The sequence below is a fragment of the Otolemur garnettii genome, unplaced genomic scaffold (assembly GCF_000181295.1).
Source record: "Otolemur garnettii isolate 467f Iridium unplaced genomic scaffold, OtoGar3 scaffold00084, whole genome shotgun sequence".
Taxonomy (NCBI): domain Eukaryota; kingdom Metazoa; phylum Chordata; class Mammalia; order Primates; family Galagidae; genus Otolemur; species Otolemur garnettii.
In genome coordinates, this window is record NW_003852479.1 from 429,119 (window position 1) to 449,487 (window position 20,369).

General features: G+C 42.4%; 1 protein-coding gene and 1 pseudogene across 1 annotated transcript in view; one reads left to right on the forward strand and one right to left on the reverse strand.

Annotated features, from left to right (window-relative positions):
- Positions 1 to 14,623, reverse strand: part of LOC105887424 — a 68,631-nt pseudogene extending 54,008 nt beyond the window's left edge.
- The window catches only part of PPM1L (protein phosphatase, Mg2+/Mn2+ dependent 1L), a 270,729-nt gene that overhangs the window by 160,799 nt on the left and 89,561 nt on the right, over positions 1 to 20,369 (forward strand). The gene's annotated exons all lie outside the window — the stretch shown is intronic.

A 20,369-nucleotide genomic window follows, 5' to 3' on the forward strand; every position in this document is an offset into this window, starting at 1 on the left:
ATTGCTCTTTCATTTTGGTACATCAGTGTGCACAGTAAGAGTTCAAGGCCTTCCGAGATCTCCTCACATCACCACGTAGTGCTGAATACAGTCCCGTGTCAGAAGTACATATGGAATTGACTCTGGAGCAGGATTCCACGATCTGTGCTGGCCATGGGCTCCCTCCAACCACGTCAGGGGTGTTTGTCTCGATGTGAGAAATCCTTCTTCTGGGGGAGTCTCAGCTATGAACCTGATATGCCCGTGGTGGCTGTGGATGGTGGGTACGACGTCAAGGTACTGAGGTCATAGGACTGATTTGATCAGAGCAGATGGTTGTGATGGCAGCATTCTCCTGAGCCCTCCTGACTTGTTTGGATTCTAGCATATGTAGAGCATTAATTGATAGGGGGACTTCTTTGAGGCACAGGGTACTTACACCTGTTTTATTTCAAGTATATTCCAAGGAGCTTATTATAGCCCTGTAAATAATCATCGATCCTCCCAGGATGCCCCACGGCATGTACTACGGATTATTTCTATTTTGCAAATGAATCAAGAAAGCCAGGGTTGTTGGGTTTTCTACCTAAGGCAGCTGGGTTGCTGTTGTGCAGATAGATGCTCTGAAGGATGATGGTATAGGAGACCTTGTTCTGCATCTTTGCCTTTTCCAGATGTATGTACAGGAACATCCCATGACTGAAAATGCTAACCTGTGTTACTTTAATACACCAACATCAGCAAAGGCCCAGAATCAAAGCTGGGCCGTGTTATCTCCTCTAGCCAGAAGCTCTCTCAAGCAAGTACAGTTGGGAAAGCGAAGTAATTTCCAGTTGTGTCTTTGAAGTTGTCTGCTGTGATATGATGGTCGTTTAATACACGCTGTGGATATTTTTAAACTCAGAAGCCATCATAAAACGATAACGCAGAGGAACTGTTTGAACAGCTACATGTAAGGCCTAAAAATTTTAACCTATATAAAATTTTGTTTTCCTCCTTTAAATCTGTTGCTCTGATACTGATGAATTTTTTAAAAATTAGATTTATACATGTTGGTGGTGAAAGTGTTACACAGTATGTAATTTTTATACTACGAAATTTCTCATTTGTGTGAGATCTCTCATTTCCATTGCATGTGTGTATGCATGAGTGATAATGTGTCTATAAGAAAAGCTATTTGCTCCTTGTGTGGTTGGTCAAATGAAGCCTGTCACTAATGGCTTATTTTAATTTTTTTTGCCATTTTTGGCTGGGGCTGGGTTTGAACCTGCCACCTCCGGCATATGGGGCCGGTGCCTACCCTTCTGAGCCACAGGCACTGCCCCTAATGGCTTGTTTTAATTGGTGACTACATGAATTTATTATACTTATTTTTCTGGGTTTTTTTGGCCAGGTAGTTGCTGTGTGGTTCAGAGTTTTGTTTAGTATTTGGGCTTCTTGATGAGCAAGAGAGCGAAAGAGTGTCTGACCCATGAGAGAGAGCAGTATTCAGAAAACACAGACCGAGTGAATTAAATCGATGGAGAATGAATGACTCTAGATCATCCATGAAACCTGGATGAAACCAGGTCCTGACCTATTTTAGAATCATAATGTTAGAGGTAAAATTGACGTTAGAGGTTACTTAATCTAGTTTCCTGTTGGCAGGTAACAAACTAATTACAGCTATTTGCTACAGAAAATCTTTAAAGAGAGATACGGAGTGTATTAGAAAGGATATCAGTATTACAGTTAGATGATCTGGGTTCCATAGCCAGCTAACCACTGGCTAAATTTATTGTATGTCCTTGAATATGTTCCTCAGTTTTTCCCTCTAAAGCAAGGATAAAATGAGATAATGGGTGCAAATTGTGACATTCAATGTTAAATCTTCCTGGCCCCCTTCTATACTTGTAGTAACAGACCACACACCATCCTGACTACAGCGTGTGGCCTGGTACCTCACTCCATCTGAACATAATGACTGGGTCAGGGGTAGGGACGCGAGTGAAGCAGGGACAATTAGAGCCTTCCAAAGGTGTCCTCCACAGCTCTAGCATGGTATTGCTGCACGTATCAGAGCTGGGAGCTGCTAGGAGCCAATCCCTGGGTCCCAAGTGCCACTGTTGGGGAGGACAGTGAGACGTGAAGAGAGCAGTGCTGGGTGTCAGTGTCTGTGCCCTCTCCCAGATTGGTGTTGAAACTTCATCCTGCATGCGACAGTGAGGCTTGTAGGATCTGACAGAGTCACGAATAGGACTCGTGACTGTAAAAGGGTGAGAGGGAGCTGGCTGGGTCCCTTGTGCTCTTCTGTTGCTTCTGCCACGCGAGGACACTAGATGGTGGTACCAGACCGTGAACCTTGATCGTCAACTGCCCAGCCACCAAAACTGGGAGAGGATCAAGTTCTGGGCCTTATAAATTGTGTGCTCTGTGGTATTGTGTGGCAGCAGCCTGGACGGGCTAGACAAGCATGTCTAAGGCCGAGGGGGCCTACGATCCTGGCTTCAGCTGGCTTTGAGGCAAACCTCACTATTTTTACTGAAGTTTGCTGTGACCCTGCGAAGTCACTTTCTGGGGTTAAGGTAGTTGGTCGGGTTTCAGTGACCTGCTTACTGAAGGAGTTTCAACTCACTCGTAACCCGTAAATTGAACAAACGAGAGTCGTGGGGTCTAATCAGACTGTGTGTCCCACTGTCCAGTTAGAAGTATAGATGAATTCTTCCCCACCCCAGGATGAAAACTGGGGCAGTCCATGAGTTTTCTGATAATTTTAAGGATGACACTTTACTACAGTGTCTTTTAGTTGCAAATAGAGTGAAGTGGCCGAAAGCTGAAGCTTCATTTCGATCTTCTCTCTGCTTCCCTCCCCAGCTAAGGCCCTTGACCGTTGGAAACTACCTTAAGTTTACACTTGACAGCCATAGTTTCTGGTCCTGCTTCCAGAGTCTAAACTGGAAAAGAAAGAAAAAGAGAGAAGGGAAAGGAGAGGGAGAGGAAAGATCTTGCTGGAATGATGAGCCAAGTGCTTCAAACTGACTCTCTCTATTGGTCACTTCAGCCACACCCGCCTCCCTTCACTCACAGTCAGCGCATCTTCCTCACCTCCTGGTTTTCAGCACTCTGTCCATAAAGACGCTTGTGGGAGCCTTTCACCCCCTCGGTGTCCTCTCAGGCAGATCTAAGTGGCTTCAGAGCAGCTCTCTCCCCTTTGGGGCTCACCTCTGTCCACACATGTACTCAGGCCCCGGGACAGACAAGTGCCGGGTATGCAGCCATCCTGCACAGCCCCCTCACCTTCTCACCCCTCCTGCACCGCTTGCTCGTTCAGCTTCTCCAGGCAGGAGTCAGGCAGATACTCTAACTACAGGGAACCTGGCAGGCTCCCCCGACGGTCCTTTAGAATCCCATCTCCTGACTTGCCCGAGTCACCTTCTCTTTCTGTCTGTGTTATGCACGAGAAGGGGCACCCAACTCTGTGCTCCCCCAAAGAACCTTCCCCAGAAATTCTTTCATTTCCAGAATTTGGCTTTTCTTTTTGAGTGTGAGTTAGGGCTTTTTAGAATCACAAGGTGGGCTGCAAAATGTTCCTTTTACAATTTTGTACTTGGGCCTAGAACTTCAAAAGTTGGAGTTTCACAACCGTATCTTGGTATCTCTGTTGAAATTTCTCACTTAAAAGACCTTTTTAAAAATGAACTTTGTAAGCTGTGAAGTGCTACACAGTTGTGGGGAATGTATTAATAACTTCCTTTGGCTTACAAAGATACAAGGACTAAATGAGATAGAATACAGAGTAAAATGGGGTTGTACATCTTGAAGCAGCAAACATTTGCAAAAGACATAGGCTAGTCGGGGCGACTTTGTATCATGCCTGGTTAAGGCATACTTTATTACTTTGTGAAGGTGGAATTGTTTGCAAGATACAGTTTCCAATTTGCGCTGCTCTCCCAACTAAATGTATAAAGGACGATAATCAAGACAGTCGGATACAAACATTGAAATGAAAAATAGGAGTTGCCCACAGAGCATTTTTCTCCCTTTTAGTTCAGGCAGCCTGGGATCCGTACACACACCTATGTCCACACACTCAGTGTAGGTTTTTGTGGTTGGTGTTTTGCTAGTGTGCACACACTGATTGACCATCCTGTATTCCACTCACAAGAAATGGTGGAACAAATGACTTCAGACAATCCAGTTACATAAGAAAGGGTTTTGATACATACATAGCTTTCTGTTTATGAATTTAAAATGACTGAATTTATCTTTAATAGAAGTGCCTCTTGAAGAATGTGTTTAATGGAGGTTTGTGCTATTATGGGTATTTCAGCCTAATAGTGTAATTACCATATGTCATTAATCCTGTTTCTCCAGGGAATTTGTCTCCTTTCTCCTGTTAAAGCTAGAGGGTAACAAGAGCAAATGTTTTCAACTTTTACACATCATTCATTTTAAGTTGACACGTTGGGGATGTGAGAAATAATACATCTAAGATCAATTTTTGAAAAAGTGGAAACCATTAAGCTGTGTTCAAAATGAATGCCTCCTGGCTCCTCTGCTGTGCTGATGTTCATGGAGAACAACTTCTTGCTGTGTCTTTTATTTTTAGACTGTGATTTTCTACGCCTTCCCTGCTCCTCCCCAGCCCAAATACTTTTTTAGTAGGTTTCCTGCTGTGACAAAAGTCAAATAATTGGAAAGGAGGAAGGTTAACATTTCCCACGAAGTGGTAAAGTTAAGAGAAGATCACACGGTCCATGTTCTCTTGCTCATTCTTTTCTGGCAGAAAGAGCTGGTACCATCTACTATTTTTTCCTTCCCCTTTTACCATTTTCTCCATCCCACATTGTTATGAAGGTAATGTATATTCGTTGCATCAATTCTGAAAAATATAAGAAACTTAGAAAAAAATTTCTCATGTACTTCCTCGGCATTGAAAGAACTCTTGGTGGTGGTTCTGAGTGCTAAGATGTAGTACATATGTGGGTTCGTACCACGGGTACGAACTTGGTAAAATTTTTTTAGTTACCAATATACTGTAAAAGATTCAATGTCTTTAAAACTTTCATATCAACATTTTTAATGGCTATATGGTATTCTTCCTATTATATATTTCTATATAAGGATAACATGTAGTTATCTGAAGACAGAAGCCTTCAAGCCCAAAACGTAAAGTCACAGTCCCTATAACCCTGGCCTGAGTGAAGACCTGGTTGCTCTCTGAAGGCTGGGCTGCTTGGGACTGTCTAGGGACTTCAAGAACCAAATGTGTAGTCAGAGACTGTTCAACTCCTTTCGATTATAAATAATGACTCCTGCAAACTTTATATTGGCAGTCATTTAATTCTTTCATCCCGAAGGATGTAGTTTACATTCTGGTCTACTAATCTAATCTCCAACTCAGTTTTTTAGGGAGTGGTGTAATTTGCAACAGCCAGGGTAACCTTTCTGGAGGGCAAGAGGCTATGAGAATGAGTGTGTGCGTGTGTCTGTCAGTGGATGTGCGTACCTCTTTCTCGTGTTGGGTGGACCATGGTCAGAGTAGTGACGTATCAGGGAAGAGTTTGCGGGTCCAGAGGTACTGCAGTGCGAGAGAGCCCTCGGGAATCATGGAGGTAGCCCGTGTCCAGCCCCACTGCCCTAGCGGTGTGGAGACCGTGGGTACTCCAGCTCCCATTCGTTTTTCCCCACTGACTTGCCCTGGGGCCTGAATTTGTGCACCTCAGGAACCTGACAGGACAACTGGCTGCAGTGATGGAGTCCTAATTGTACCAAATGAAAGCTCACTGAGTCAGCCAGGCTGTTAATGCATCGATATTTAATTACTAGCTGCTCTACTGCCGGAAAATGACATCAGACTGTTCTGTGAAATCTGCTCCTGAAGAATGCATTTTCCTTTTCAATAGTTCATGTTTTATTATACTACACATTGTAAAAAAAAAAAAAAAATCAAGAAAACGTCTTGATGTCCCAGTAAACCTTGCAGTGCCAGCTGCCGTGTCCTCACACCGCCTTGGCTCTCTAGGCTCACGTCTGGCTGTGGGCAGGCGCTGCAGGAGAAACACTTCAAATCTCCAGATTTCACCGGCTCAAATCTCCCGTAGAGCTTTGAAGTGGGGCCTTGATCCAGGTGATCTGTCTGTTTGGGTCTCCGCCACCGCCCACCTCCTCTTTCACAACTTTGAATGTCATGTGAGGATTTGGGAGAGAATTTTAAGTTGAATTTTTTGACATTATTTTAATGGTACAGGCTCCCTCAGCCCCAGGTATCTCTCTAATGACTTTCACGTGAACTTCTGCAATAGCTTCTCTAAAGAGCTGTAAGTAAATAGAGTTTCTCAGCTATATAATATTCCCAAGGGTATGTTTTGAAATGGGGTTTCGGCATCAGCAGAAATGTTTAACGTACTAGATATTTTGCATGGGTAAAATATCAATTAATGGGAGAAACATCGTGGTGCAAAGCAGCGTTACCCACAGAGCATTAGAAATACTCGTGAGAGTTACGTTTCCCAAGGGGATTTGGTAAATCCTATCTATTATATTTTCTTTTTAGGAGACTTTAATCTGTCACCAGTATGACTGTCATAGTGACCATGACCTTTTAAATCCCTTTGCTTCTCATCACTTCACATAGTTAGACTCCCATATGTATTAATAATCATGCCGTGTGTGGTAGGATAACTCTAAAGTGAAACGGATTTCACTTGGAAAACAAAACTAGTGTCAGTTTTATGCTGGCCAAGTAGGTTTCTTTCTCCTCTAATTTTTAGTTTAACTGAGATAATAAAGTATGTTGTATAGTAGCTCAGTGCCTGACCTACAGTAAAATGTCCAGTATTATCACTTGCAGAGATTTTTATTATATTCACTAAAATATTTCAGTTCATTTTTTTCTTTTTTACATCTACTAGTAGCTGGAATTTTTTGTTTGAAATGATCTGAGTATTAGCTGGGTGTTGTGGTGGGCTCCCGTAGTCCCAGCTACTCGGGAGGCTGAGGCAAGAGAATCGCCTAAGCCCAAAAGCTGGAGGTTGCTGTGAGCTGTGAGGCCACGGCACTCTGCCGAGGGTAGTAAAGTGAAATTCTGTCTCAAACAAAAAAGAGAAAGAAAGAAATGATCTCAGTATTTACATAGTCTCTCAGGATTAAAAGAAAAGTAAACTCTATGAATAAATTTTAATAAAATACGTTTCCCAGGAGCTAGTTAAATAATTTAAATTCATTTCATTGTCATCTCTGAATTAAAACTTCTCATTTACCATCCATCCCATTTAATGATGAAAATACAAGAGAAATCTTCAACACAACAGGAGTAAAATGCCTATTGTCTGGATAAAGCATTTCAACACTTTGTACTTTTGACTCCGTATGCATCCAGGTCCCAAATGTTTCATGTCCCAGAATGCAGTGAATTAGCATGAAAAGTCACTGAATGTTAGAAACTGTTATGCCGCGAGTTCATAAGCATGTGTATTTTAATATTTAAATTATTGTTCAACATCACTTTTGGCAGATATGGTCTTCATAAAACTTAGTGTGTGGTTTCAGTTTAATGATACTTAAATCTTCTCTAAAAGCCTGACGTGGAGAGTGCTTGTCCTGAAACACTACATGTTTTTAAATTCTTGACAAGAATTCCATGCAAATGTTTATCCCGCTTCATTCTTCTATTGTGGCTTTTTATTACTACACTCTTGTAATGCTGAAAATCTGTCACACCGTCTCATTTTTGCTGCCTCAGTTAAGGCTCAGTGAGAGAATTGCTGTTATTTAATAAATGGATTCGTTCCTTGTCACTAATGTGACAGAAGGAATTTGAAGCCATCTGATTTCGTAGCCGGTTCTGTTAATTCAGTAACGGCTTCCTGCTGCCAATGGATGGCTGTGAAGTCACTAAAGCCAACAGAGGTTTAGAAGAAACTTCTGTTCTAACGATACATGAAAATGTGAACATATTTTTTACCTTCTGGATAATCAACATGCCTTCTGTTCATTAGGCTCATGCAATTTGACTTTGAAAGATTATCACTTGTAATAGTTGCAAAACAGTCGCATTAAGAACCTGTAAACTATTATTTTTCCTCTGCTATTAGTCGATCAATGTTATGGTGAATTCTCAGGATTTCCAGGTTATATGGGTTGCAGATTCTCTTTGTGACCTACCTTAAGTACTCATTATAGTAGAGGGAAATAAAATTTACAGAATGAAATTTAAGACAGAAAGGGATTTCAAAGATCATCCAATCTAGCCCCTCCATTCCACTCCCCTGTTTTACAGATAAAGGGACCAAGGACCATCGAGGTTCAGGAGCACACAGCCCTAGCACAGAAGCAGGAACCCAGGGCTCCTAGGCTCGTTCCGAACCCCTTCCAGAAGCTGGAATAACCGAGAACATTATTGCCCCATGGTTTACTGTGGAATAGAATGAATTGCCCAAAGAAAGCGCGCCTAGCCCACTTCTAAAGGTTTTTGAAGCAGGTAGGTTGTGGGGGGACGCTTTGTTATTAAAGCAGGTCCATGGTGACACCCCAACAACAGAGCATTGGCCAGGCTCTGAAAAATGGGGTCAGAAACTATATGTGCTGTCTTAGACTCCTAATGAAGAATGATCCATTTAAGTAGCCTCCATTCACCATATAGAAAGTTTAGTGTTAGCTATTACTATCTAATACTAAAGAATTAAGATTCCTAAGTATCCTCCCGTGCTTCTCGCCTGCTGTTAGTTCTTCTGCCCTTTCTCAACCTTTGCCTCCCCTCCCCCACACTCACTCTCTCCCCCTCCAGCCCCCTAACCCTCTGGCCCTATGACCTAGTTTTAGGCTCCCACACAGCCTGGCTTTTCACACCTCTGTCTTTATGTGGATTGGGCTCTCTGCCTGGATTGCTGGCGGCCCATTGTTCTCTCAGCAGCTCCTTACATCCCTCAAGATTCAACTCACATGTGCCTCGTGACATGGGGCGTCTAAGGCTTCTCAGTTAGATAATGTATTGTGTTCTTTGTAGTAATTTCCTTACAAGTTGTATCCCTGAATCATAAGCTCTTAGAGGGCAAAGACTCTTTCTTTGAGCTCTGTATTCAGCATAATGCTTGGAGCACTGTAAACACTCAAATGTTGAAAGAATGAATTATCAGGCGTGGTTTTTAACCCAGTTCAGTTAGCTCTCTCCTTTTCATGCCTGTGAATTTCCGCAGTTGCTCGTGTGGAAGACAAGAGGACAGCCATTCCTTACGACATTTATTCATTTTCCCTTTTGAATGTCACGGAAGTTAAGCCATTTCACTTGATTCATGGACGCCATCTGGTGGAGAAAAAGCTAATTACACACCTGTAGTGCGCGTGCCTAACCAATACCATATGGAGATTAAGTCTATTACTGTCCATTGATACTGAAGCTTTCACTGTTTCCTGGTGGCTTCCAGGAGCACAGTCAGGAAAAACTCCCTTGGTCATTGTCTTTTCATTCCTGTTCTTTAGTTTCTTAATTAAGAAGTTGGTCAATTATGAATGTTTAAAAATGTTAATCTGGCAAATAAGATACATGTTATTAAATATTGTTTACTTCCTGGTGTAGTCACTCATGGTCTAAAGTAAATGGATTATTTAAAGGTTTGGATGTTTAATTTTTGAAATGTTTCTGTGACACTGAAGTTTTAAAGTGGTCACAAAGCCCACGCAGCTTTCTTCAACTAGAAGCTGCACTTTCAGTCTTGAGGCTGGATGATGGTGTAGGAACAGCCTCTTAGCAGCCGTGTCACCTGCCTGTGGAGGAGCCTGTGGAGGACTCAGTGACCAGGGTGATTTGACTGGATGTGGGAACCAAACTCACGTACAGAAAACATACACTCTCCACCCCCCCTTCACGCCCTGAAGACGGCCTTCAGTCGTCAAGGAAAGGCTGGATTTTCTTCCATGCATTCATTTTTAAAAGCTGTAGAGTCTGTTTCACTTTATAAACATTTTCCTCAGAAGTGTTACAATAATTTATCATTGAGAATAGTAAAATTGAGTTAAATGAAACATTCCCTTATGTGGACCTCTTCATTCACTAATGGCACTTGGTAAATGAGGTATTGTGGGACCGAACTATCACTCATAGCACTTTCATTTGAAAAATTACATAAGACACACACATACGGATATCCAAACTTTTATTTTTAACTGAACTGCAAAGGACTCTGAGAATTTACCTAGTATTTGGGAAGGAAGTCATTAAAACGTGTTATATATAAAATTTTGTCTTGAACTGCTCTTAAAGGAAAGATTTCAAACAGAATCAGCAAGTCATTGACTTTATAAATAGCTATTCAGTACAAAAATGGCAGCCACCTGTCTTCTAAAGTTCTGTTAACCTTTGCTATTTAACTGCCTGAATGTGGACATATGAAAGTCTGTTAAAAAGAAAGTGTGTTAAAAAGAAAGTCTGGTTCATTGGGTCTCATAAGTCAATTTGACTTACTTAATGGCTTCTTTATCCTACGGCACCTAAGTCTTTTCCAAAACAAGTTTTGAGAAGGATCACAGGTACTACCTTGGGAAATAAAAAGAAATTAATAATTGACTATACTGTAGATGGCAAAGTTTATAATGCTTTCTAGTCATTTCCACCATGATTTATGAGGAAATAGTTGCAACAATAAATCTTTGGGTGGATCTGTCTTGGACAGGGACTGTCTGCGTATAGGACGTAAGGAGAGGACGCTGCTCTAGGGTGGGATTTCTTCTTGCCATTTCGGAGGCACCAGCCTTCACTAAGTAATTCATTATTCTAAAGTCGGAGCAGCTGTGACTCACTATAATTATGGATTTATGATGTCCCTGAATCCTAATTCAAACTTTACATGTCCCTCTGGAGCCTTTTAAAATTTCTTGTGATTAGGTAGTTCCTAACAGATGACAGTTTTGAGAATCTAAGGTTGCTTAAGTTAGTTTTTTTATGGGTTATCACCAATTGCCTATTGTTTTTAGAATGCTTAATACAATTTTCATTTTTTATCTTACATCAGGTAAAGCAGTTACCCTTTATAACACCTGACTGCATTTCCTCTGAGAATTGGTACCAGACTATAATTTCTAAGACTCCCTCTAACTTTTTAGGTTGGATGGTCAAATGGAAAAGAATAAAATGCTTAAGAAACACCTTTAAGGTGTTAGAATTTTTAAATCACTCTGTTGGGTTCACATAGAAAATTGTACATCAAATTGATTTATAATTATCTCTTCAAATAGTCATCTCTGTAACTAGCTTGTGGGCTATTTCAAGGTAGGACTATGGGAAACTTAACTTTTGTATACCTGGAACCTAATATACTGCATTTATACATGAAGGCATATAATAAATGCAAAATAAATAATATTAATATGTATGCATATCTGCTAGTTTTGTTTAGTTTGGCCATTTATCTATATCAGGGTTTGGCAGGATTTTTCTTTAAAGAGCCATGTTATAAATATTTTAGGCTTTGTTGACCATGCAGTCTCCGTCTCAACTGCTCACCTCTCCCAATGTAGTAGAAAAGCAGCCACAGATGATATGTGAACAAATGGGCAGGGCTGTGTTCCAATAAGACTTTATTTACAAAAACAGGCATTTTGGGCTCCAGGTTGCACCTTGGATTTAGACCAAAGTTCATAGACCACAGGATTCATCTCATATCCTAACTTTGATTAATTAGTGGCTGCCTTGGAATACTATATTGAGAAGGATTCTGATTATCAGTATGGATTGAGAGGCAAATAGGTCTTTGATTATTTAATAATGCCCAACATAGCATTGTTTTGATTCTTCCTGTAATTTATTTTAAGGACACTAACTTGTGTAGATGGTTGCCTTTATTTGTTTGCATTGGGCATCAAGAAACTCAAAGTTTTTAATTCATCTCTAACAAATACAGTTGGCCCCTGAACACCACCACGTTTGAATTGTGCAAGTTCACTACCATGGACTTTCTTCTGCCTCTGCCCCCTTCCCCCAGACAGCAAGACCAACCTCTCCCTCCCCCACCCTCTCAGCCTTCTCAGTGTGAAGATGATCTGCTTCCACTTAATGAAGGGTAAATATATTTTGCCTTCCTTACAAGTTTTAGTAACATTTTCTGTTCTCTTAGTTTATTGTGAGAATACAGCATGTAATAACTATAGCATAGGAAAATGTGTGTTATTGACTGTTTATGCTGTTGGCAAGGCTTCTTGTAAACAGTAGGCTGTTAGTAGTTAAGTACTGGGGGAGTCAGAGGTTACACAGATTTTCAACTGCGCAGGGATTGGCACTCCTGACCCCATGCTGTTCAAGGGTCAACTGTAAAGGAATCTTAAAGCACATATTCAGCGTCCCACCTTAAACCTTCGTTTCATCTCAGTTCTATCTTATTTTTGTTAGTCCTGAATTCCTAAAACTTGCCTACATAAAATATTTATGAAACTATGGATTTTGCTGGAGAGGAAAGGATTGTTAGGAATGTATAAGGACACATCTGCAAAACAATAGTAATCATGTCTACCTTGTGTGGTTTTTTTTTTTTTTTTAAAGATTAAATGAAGTTGTATAAGTACCAAGTATAGTCCCTGGCACATAGTGAATAGTTGATAAATACTTGTTAAATATATACTTTCTAGGGAGGCTGAGGTGGGTGGATTGCCTGAGCTCACAGGTTCAAGACTAGCCTGAGCCAGAGCGAGACCTCATTTATAAAAATAGCTGGGCATTGTGGCGGGCACCTGTAGTCCCAGCTACTTGGGAGGCTGACGCCAGAGAATTGCTTAAGCCGGCAAGTTTGAGGTTGCTGTGAGCTGTGACTTCTACTAAGAGTGACAAAATGAGACTGTCTCAAAAAAAAGAAAAGTATATATGCTTTCTAGAGAGCTCAGCCGGCATAGCTACATGGGCAAATCATTAGTTCTGATTTCTCTGGTCCTTCTTCTCCTAGGTAGGTGGGAAAATCTCTGGACACGTAAATGCTCTCTCAGGATTACCCAGGTTTCATCTTTTGTAACTGTGACTTTCCCAGTGGGAAGTATTAGGCCGCACTCTGCATTTAAGTCTTCTCCTTCTCTGCTCTCAGCTTCTTTCTCTGTGGATCAAGGGTGTCATCCTCAGAGGAGGAGAAGGAGGTGGGATTTGGAAGGAGGAGACCACTGGGCTTCTTTCTTCTGCCTTTAGGAGCACCACCTTATACTGATGCAACTACCACACATTTCTTAAAAGAGCTTATTTTAGTTTTATTGCACTAACTTTGGGGGCAAGAATTTTACAACTCAAGATGAATGATTTTGAATTAGTTACTGTAAAGTAATTGATGCTCTTTTAGCCCACAGTCCCCTTCATAAAAGAACATCTTTTCTGACTTTTAAAGACTTCCCAAGGCATTATGACTGTGTTATAGCAAAAAGTCAAAATGGTGTAAGGTCAACACCAGAGAGAAGTGTGCGCGGAGGGCTGTGGCTCTAAGCTGCCCACTGTGAAGAAAGGTAACAGCGGGAGCAGGTCAGAGAGAGAAAAAGCAGCTTGTTGGGCTTCACATTGTTTTAAATGCAGATTCTTTATAAGAAATCCATTTTAATGAAAAGAAATTTAGAAACGTTCCCCCCACAAATAGCAAGTTATTAGCTGCGTGTGGGCAAATGGAAGGCTTGTGTGTCCTTTTCTCGTGCCCCTCCATAGACCCACGGGCGTATCCACAACCTCAGAAGGAATCAGCTTGAATTCTTTCCTCCTATAAGAGTACAACTTTTATTCACCCATGGCTCTAACAGATTCACATTTTTGAAAATTTATATCGTACAATATGCCGTCTTTCCTGCCTGCGTCAGCCTCTCCTCACTCCTCATCCCTGTGCTCGGGAACCTCCCAGTCATTTTTTAGGTCCCTGCTTACGTATCACTTTCTCAGAGAAACTCTCGGCCCTGATCAGACTGTGGAGGTTCCTTTGTTGTGTCCCGTGGAATCGTGTTAATGTCTGTCTCCCCGCGGACTGTAAGCACCATGAGACCAGGCCCATGTCTGCTTCTGCCCATCTAGCATGGGGTCCGACACCCAGTCGATGATCGACTTGGTGGAAAGGATGTCATCCCAGGCCTTCTCTGTGTGCTTGCTCATCTGGGTGTCATCTTTGGGGGCTGGAGTGGGACTTGGGAAACGACAGCTTTCTCTATAAGGTCCATGAACTATTTACTCATTCAAACTTTAAAATGTATCTCCTTATAATACATATTTATCCAAACAGGTGCATCACTTCTGAAAATATAGCTTTTCTATAAAGTTATGTATCCCACTTTCCTCTTGCTAAAATCAGGTAGCCTTCCCAGCCCTGCACGCAGAGTAACCCTTTCCTTTCTGCTACATTTTGCTGCAGTTCTCCAGGACTTAAAATCTCCCTTGCAGATCAGTGTTCTGACCGTGCCTGAGGATGGTCAAGAGGAAATAATCATGCTTTCAAAGTGCTCTCCCACAGGTCACTTTGTGGTCTGTGTCCACACAGCTTGCTGAGACCGGCTTGATTGCACACATGCTGCTGGGCGAGGGTTCCAGGTGCTCTCCGGCATCGGAGGTACACAAGGTCAGCTGGTTTGCTTCAAGGGCAAGCTCAGCCTTCCTGAGGCTGAGCAGACTGGCAGTCTTAAAGCCTGTGGCACTGAGGGCTGACAGGCCATGCAAGGACGTCATCGTATGTAGTCAAGGTTCTATAAGAATTAAAAATATTTCCTTGCCAAATTGAGTCGTGGGAAATGTGGAGAACTAATGTTGTGGAGAGTCCTGTGCAACCCTAAATATTAAAATTCATTATAAGCATTATAAAAATACACATGCCCAGATGTTATAGGGAGTAGAATCTGGTGTTTCTCACCTCTTAGTGGGTCTGTTATGATATAGTGCAGGCTTAAAAAGCAGAGTCTAGAGTCTGTCTTTAAAAAACTTGATTTACTAACTATGGAGCAGGACCCATGAATCTGCTTCCCCTAAAGGATACTAAAGGCGTCCTTCCCCCTCCCCAGTCCACCCTTTTGGGGGCCACCCCTGCAGAAACACTGATCCAGCCCAGTCACTGAATTCTGCAGAGAAACTGAAGCCCTGTCCCCGTGACTTTCCCACGAGTGGATCTAAATCTAGTTAGGAGTCACTGTGACCCAGTCCGTGACCTTCAGACCCGGATCCCTGAGATGAGACATTAGATGTTTGTGTGTGTGTTTTCTGGGAAGAAGATCTGTTACTGTCAAAGGTTTTTAGTCAGGCTCAAAATTATGCAAAAATCTTTGGAAACACATTATAAGTAGGAACAAAAGGCTCCAGCTCTGCCCAAGTCAGCAGCTGTGCAAGTGGTTTCCTGAGGCATAAAATAAGATGCTCAGGAAGTCTAATAGTGTGACATGTATATGCTTTTGTGGCAGAAGAGAGGCAGAGGTCAGGTGATGGGAGGAAGCACTGTGGGCATGGTCCTTTTTCTCTTTCTTTGTGGTTGTGTAGAATTATCACTCGCAGAATGTCAAGCTGGTCTGGAAGCGCCCATTCCCCACCCTTCCCTTCTGGTGTGCCTGTGTTAGACGAGGTGACAGGAAAACCCTCATATGTGAAAAATCTTCTGTCCTGCCCTGCTGGTTGCTCATAAACTAGTGGCAAGGGAAACAGGTGGCCCGTGGGAGACACTGAAGTGGCTGAGAGTGATCATGGAGGTCTGAATGTGAAACAGGGCCATGGAAGGACGAGGGAGGGAGCAATCGCTTTAATTCTGAGAAGCTACTTCTGCAACGTAAGTGGTTATTCTCACCTGAACAGGAGAAGTTTCCAACTGTGTACGCACACTGTGAGCTGTTGAACGTGCTCTTTCTTTATCCTTGTGAGATGCAGCAGGCGAAGTCTGCTGGGGTAGGTCGGCCTCACACCAGCAGTGGTGGGAGATGTTGAGGAGGCAGCCGGAGCTGGAGAAGAGTTCCACAAACTCAAGCAGTACAGGTCTTTGCGTTTCCCCGGGTACAGCTGCAGAGTAGGTAAGCTCTGTCTGTCCTCATCTCTGCTGTCCCTCCTTGTGACCCATTCTGAGGCATTTCCCTGGTGCCTCACTACTCCTCAGTCTCCCCCCTTGAAGGCAAAAGTCTGCTCAGCTTGTCCGCACCGAGACTGAGCGTTACTGAGGCCTTTACTCTTCCTCACAGTATTTGCCTGTTGTTAGGGGAAGAGCTGGCGTTAGCCAAAGACTGAGGATAGAGTGTCAGGGATCGAAGAAAGCGGAAAGGGAAAATGATTGGGGGCGAGGATCCTTCTTGGGTTACATCATGCCAAGGCGGCTCTGGCTCCCACGAAGAAAGGATCGCCTTTCTCTATGTGTCTGCTGCACATACAGGGAGGCCTACATCTCATGCTGGTTACAAAGGCACGTCTCAAACTTGCATCCACTGGTGTTGATCTGGAGCTTCCCTGCCAGCTGGCCACACCGACTTTCTGCAGGTGCAGCTTAAAGCCACCGGACAGGTGACTGTGGAGCAGGAGCCGAGGGAGGCCCCGGCGGGGTTCCCTGGCACTGCTCCTATACAAACAGTGTTTGCCAGCCAGGGAACATTTTATCTGTTTTGGCCATGTCCCTGAGGGGCTGCTCTACTGTCAGAGCTGCGGAGCTTTTTGATTCATAACTCATGAGCGTTTTATAATTCATTTACAACAGTTTGTCCCCTTGGCTTCCTGAATTCCCAAGGGCATTTTCAGTTAGCATTCTGCATGGAACTTTCCAGAATATATTTGGATAGCACTCATGGAAGTTAGTGTTTCCCCAAGCTTTATAGGTCAAGATTCAGAAATGGAAGAAGATTTTATCAGTAATTAATTGTCATTTAAAAAAATAGGAAACATATTTCTATAAACAACTATAACTTTGCATTTTTTTCCGTAGAACTCCAGGGTATAGACAGTGAAACACTTCCTTCTTTCTGTGACTGCTGCAAATGTAAACCATCACAGAATTTAGCCAGACTGCTTTGGCTGAGCTCTGCTTGTTTTCTCAACAGATTTATGAACAAGTCTGCTGTTGAGCCACTTTTTGTTGCCATCTCACAGGAGAACTTAGATGTTTGTGTGTGTGTACTGTAAAAAAAAAAAAAAATTAAAGACCGTGGATCAGTACAACCTATTTCCCTGAATCCCTCAACCTTTCCCTGGAATATGTGTGATAATTGGGGGGCAAAAAATTCATCATCACTTTGGTAGTAGGAAAATAACGTCAACTTTTCTTTTTTTTTTTTGAGATGGAGCCTCAAGCTATCCCCCTGGTAGAGTGCCATGGCATCATGCTCACAGCAACCTCCAACTCCTGGGCTCAAGCGAGTCTCCTGCCTCAGCCTCCCAAGTAGCAGGGACTACAGGTGCCCGCCAAAACGCCTGGCCATTTTTTGGTTGCAGCCATCATTGTTGTTTGGCGAACCTGGACTGGGAATTCGAACCCTCCACCTTAGGTGTATGTGGCTGGCGCCTTAGCCACTTAAGCCACGTCAACTTTTCTTTAGACTGTAAAGAAATACATTTTTTAATCTGTTAGAGTTTGAATGTAGATTTTGATCCAAATAAGGAAAATGGACCACATGGCAAAACAATATTTGATACCTTGGTTAAATTATATCTTCCCACAGTTAGAAAGTAGGGATCTGGAAGAGGGAGGTAAGTTAGTTTTTATATATAAAGGTCTCCATCTGCTTTTAGGGATGCCATCATATAGGAAGAGGGATTCGAGTTATATTTTCATGCCCTGGCATGCTTGGTGCTACACATGAATACGATATCAGATTAAATATCAATTAGATGATTGATAAATGTATTGAAGATTTGTCACATGAAGAATCCCAGAGGAATTGTCCTGAATAATCTGTAATTTAGTCATCATCACCTTTCATTTAAACTAAATGAAAACTTCAGTCTCACAGTAAGTAGGTCATCTGATCCAGCCCTCACGTCCTGAGTGCTGTGCCCTCCGCGTGGCCCTTTGGCCACATGACTGACTAGCACTGGCATGTCTGTGGCATTGGTTTTCCAGAGCAATCGTAAATCTTTGTAAGAGGCGTAAGATTTCATTTATATGCTTCTGCTTTAAGCCTGGGACTTTTTCCCTCAATGCTGTATTTCTTGAAGGAATCGAATTTGCCTTCTTGAGGCAGAATTATGAATTCAGGAGTATAAGATGGTCACCTCAAAGGTGCTTTTCTTATTTAAATAACCCTTCTAGATTAAAAGTGCTAAAGGCTAAAAATGGCAAGAAATGACACTCTTGGCAGGCAGGAGAGAGGAGCACCCTTCCTGATGTCCTTCCCTGGTGGGCAAGGGCACTCACTCTGACTTTGCTTTAAAGTGCCTGGAGCCAAAGAGGAGCTGTCAGAAGTTAATGATATGTTACCGCAAGAAGATGGATTCCAGGGTGGACCTAAGTAAATTAACACATAGGCTGTGTGTGGGCTGCTGCTACATCAGCAAACACACGTTCACGTCCCTTCAAGGGCAGTGGAACCTTGCCTGCAATAAAATATTACCCCTTCTCCCTTCCGTCTTCCTCAGGAATGAATTTCGAAGGATTCTCATGATTTCTTCTTTAACTTCTGGATACCTTGTGATCATCCCTGAGTTACTTCAAAATTCCCCCCAATTCAGCCGCTTTCCTATTCAGTGTTTGCAGAACTAATTTCCCATCTTATTTCCGTGTGTGTCTCTCTCAGAGCCAAAGTCTTCTCACAGAGGGTCACTGATCAGACACCTGAGAGCCAGGTGGAGCATCGTACCAGGAGGTGCTCTGACTGTGGGTACAGAGCTCAGCCCTGTGCTCCAGTCTCCTTCTGGTCTACTTGAGAAGCTCGCATCCACTCACAGCACACGAACCCGGACAGCGCGTGTTCCAAGTTGTGGGGGGGGTGCCCTGTATGTACAGCCAAAAGGCGCTGCCTTCAACCACCTGTCCCATTCAGTCCAGTGGAGCTAGAGGATTCCTCTCTGCTCAACTTGAAATCCTATGTATCTTGTGTGTGTGTTAAGTAAAATGGAGGGGGAAGGGTAATGTATACAATCATAGAATTTGAACGGTGTTAAAATTCTGAAACATCTTATATTGGCAAAGCATTCTCTAGAACAGTGTTTTTCAGTCCTGTTTGTCTCTCAGCACACTGGAAGGTATAGTTAAATTTCTGCAGCACCCGTAAATTTGATTAAAAAGTTAAAAAAGAATATACCTACTGTGCTTTGAATTTCTTTCAAAAATAATATTCTTTAAAATTTTTTGCGGTACGCAGGTTGAAACTCACTGCCCTAGAGGCTGTTCAGAACTTACCATAGCTCACAGAGTAAATAAGTATCGATTTGTCTTAAGATCCATGTTATTTGTGCTTTGCTTTGTGGCCGTCCTTTCCCCGCATTTCAGATGTGTTTTCTTTGCATATTGAGATCGCAGGTCCCTTTATGACAGAGGCTCGTTGTCCTGACAGTGTCAAGTACAACGTGCTTGACTCAGCAGATAGTCAATAAATAGAGTTGGGGCGGACAGGTTTTCTTTTTAAGATGAATTGTGAAGTACTTAGCAGCTCTTAAAATATACTTTTGCACCTCCCAAATTCTTTAACGTTTATCACTTATTTCTTAAGGATCCTACAATAGTAAACACATTCTGTCATGTTCCCAGAGTTTAAATTCTTCATTAACTTCTTTTTCATTGATCCTTCTTGCTCACTGAGTTCTTTTTAGGATATACTTTAGTCCTTTACTGTCCTCCAGGCCAGAGCTGGTGTCTTAGGAACGTATGCAAATTCCGTGGGGAGATACGTTGCATTTACCACCACGGACACGTTTGGATAACCTCAAACCTAAGTGTCCGTTTGGATAACCTCAAACCTAAGCGTCCCGGGGGCATTAACATCCAACGAGGCCACACTTCACTCACACGTGCAGGTCTGAGGCTCACTCTGCATGATTCCTCAAAGGGTCCCTAGCAGAATCAACCCCGTTGCCAAAAGAAGAAATTAAGGCAAGAATCAGAAACCTGCTGGATGCTCTTTGCTGTTTATAGAAGCCAGGTTAGGCCAAAGACCAAAGGATATGAAGGATCGGCCCAAATTAGTAACTGGTCTACTTTCACTCGAAAGTTATTGTGAAGACATGGAAAGGAAAGGGTAGAAATTGCTTAGAAAGGCATAAAGTGCTGCACACGTGCAAGGCACTGATGGTGGAAAGGTAGTGTGATCGTCTCCGGAATAACTAGGTCATAAGAATATGCAATTTAGGACTTAGACTTCTAGGAGCACTTAATAGATTCAAGAATAGGTAAGTAATCATATTTTTATCCTGTTTTCACTTCATTTTTGGGTTTAGTGAACTTTTAAGATTTAAATTGCTCTTTGTATTATGTATGACTTGTGGAGTAACTTCAGTATCTGTTAATAATGCTTTTGAACAT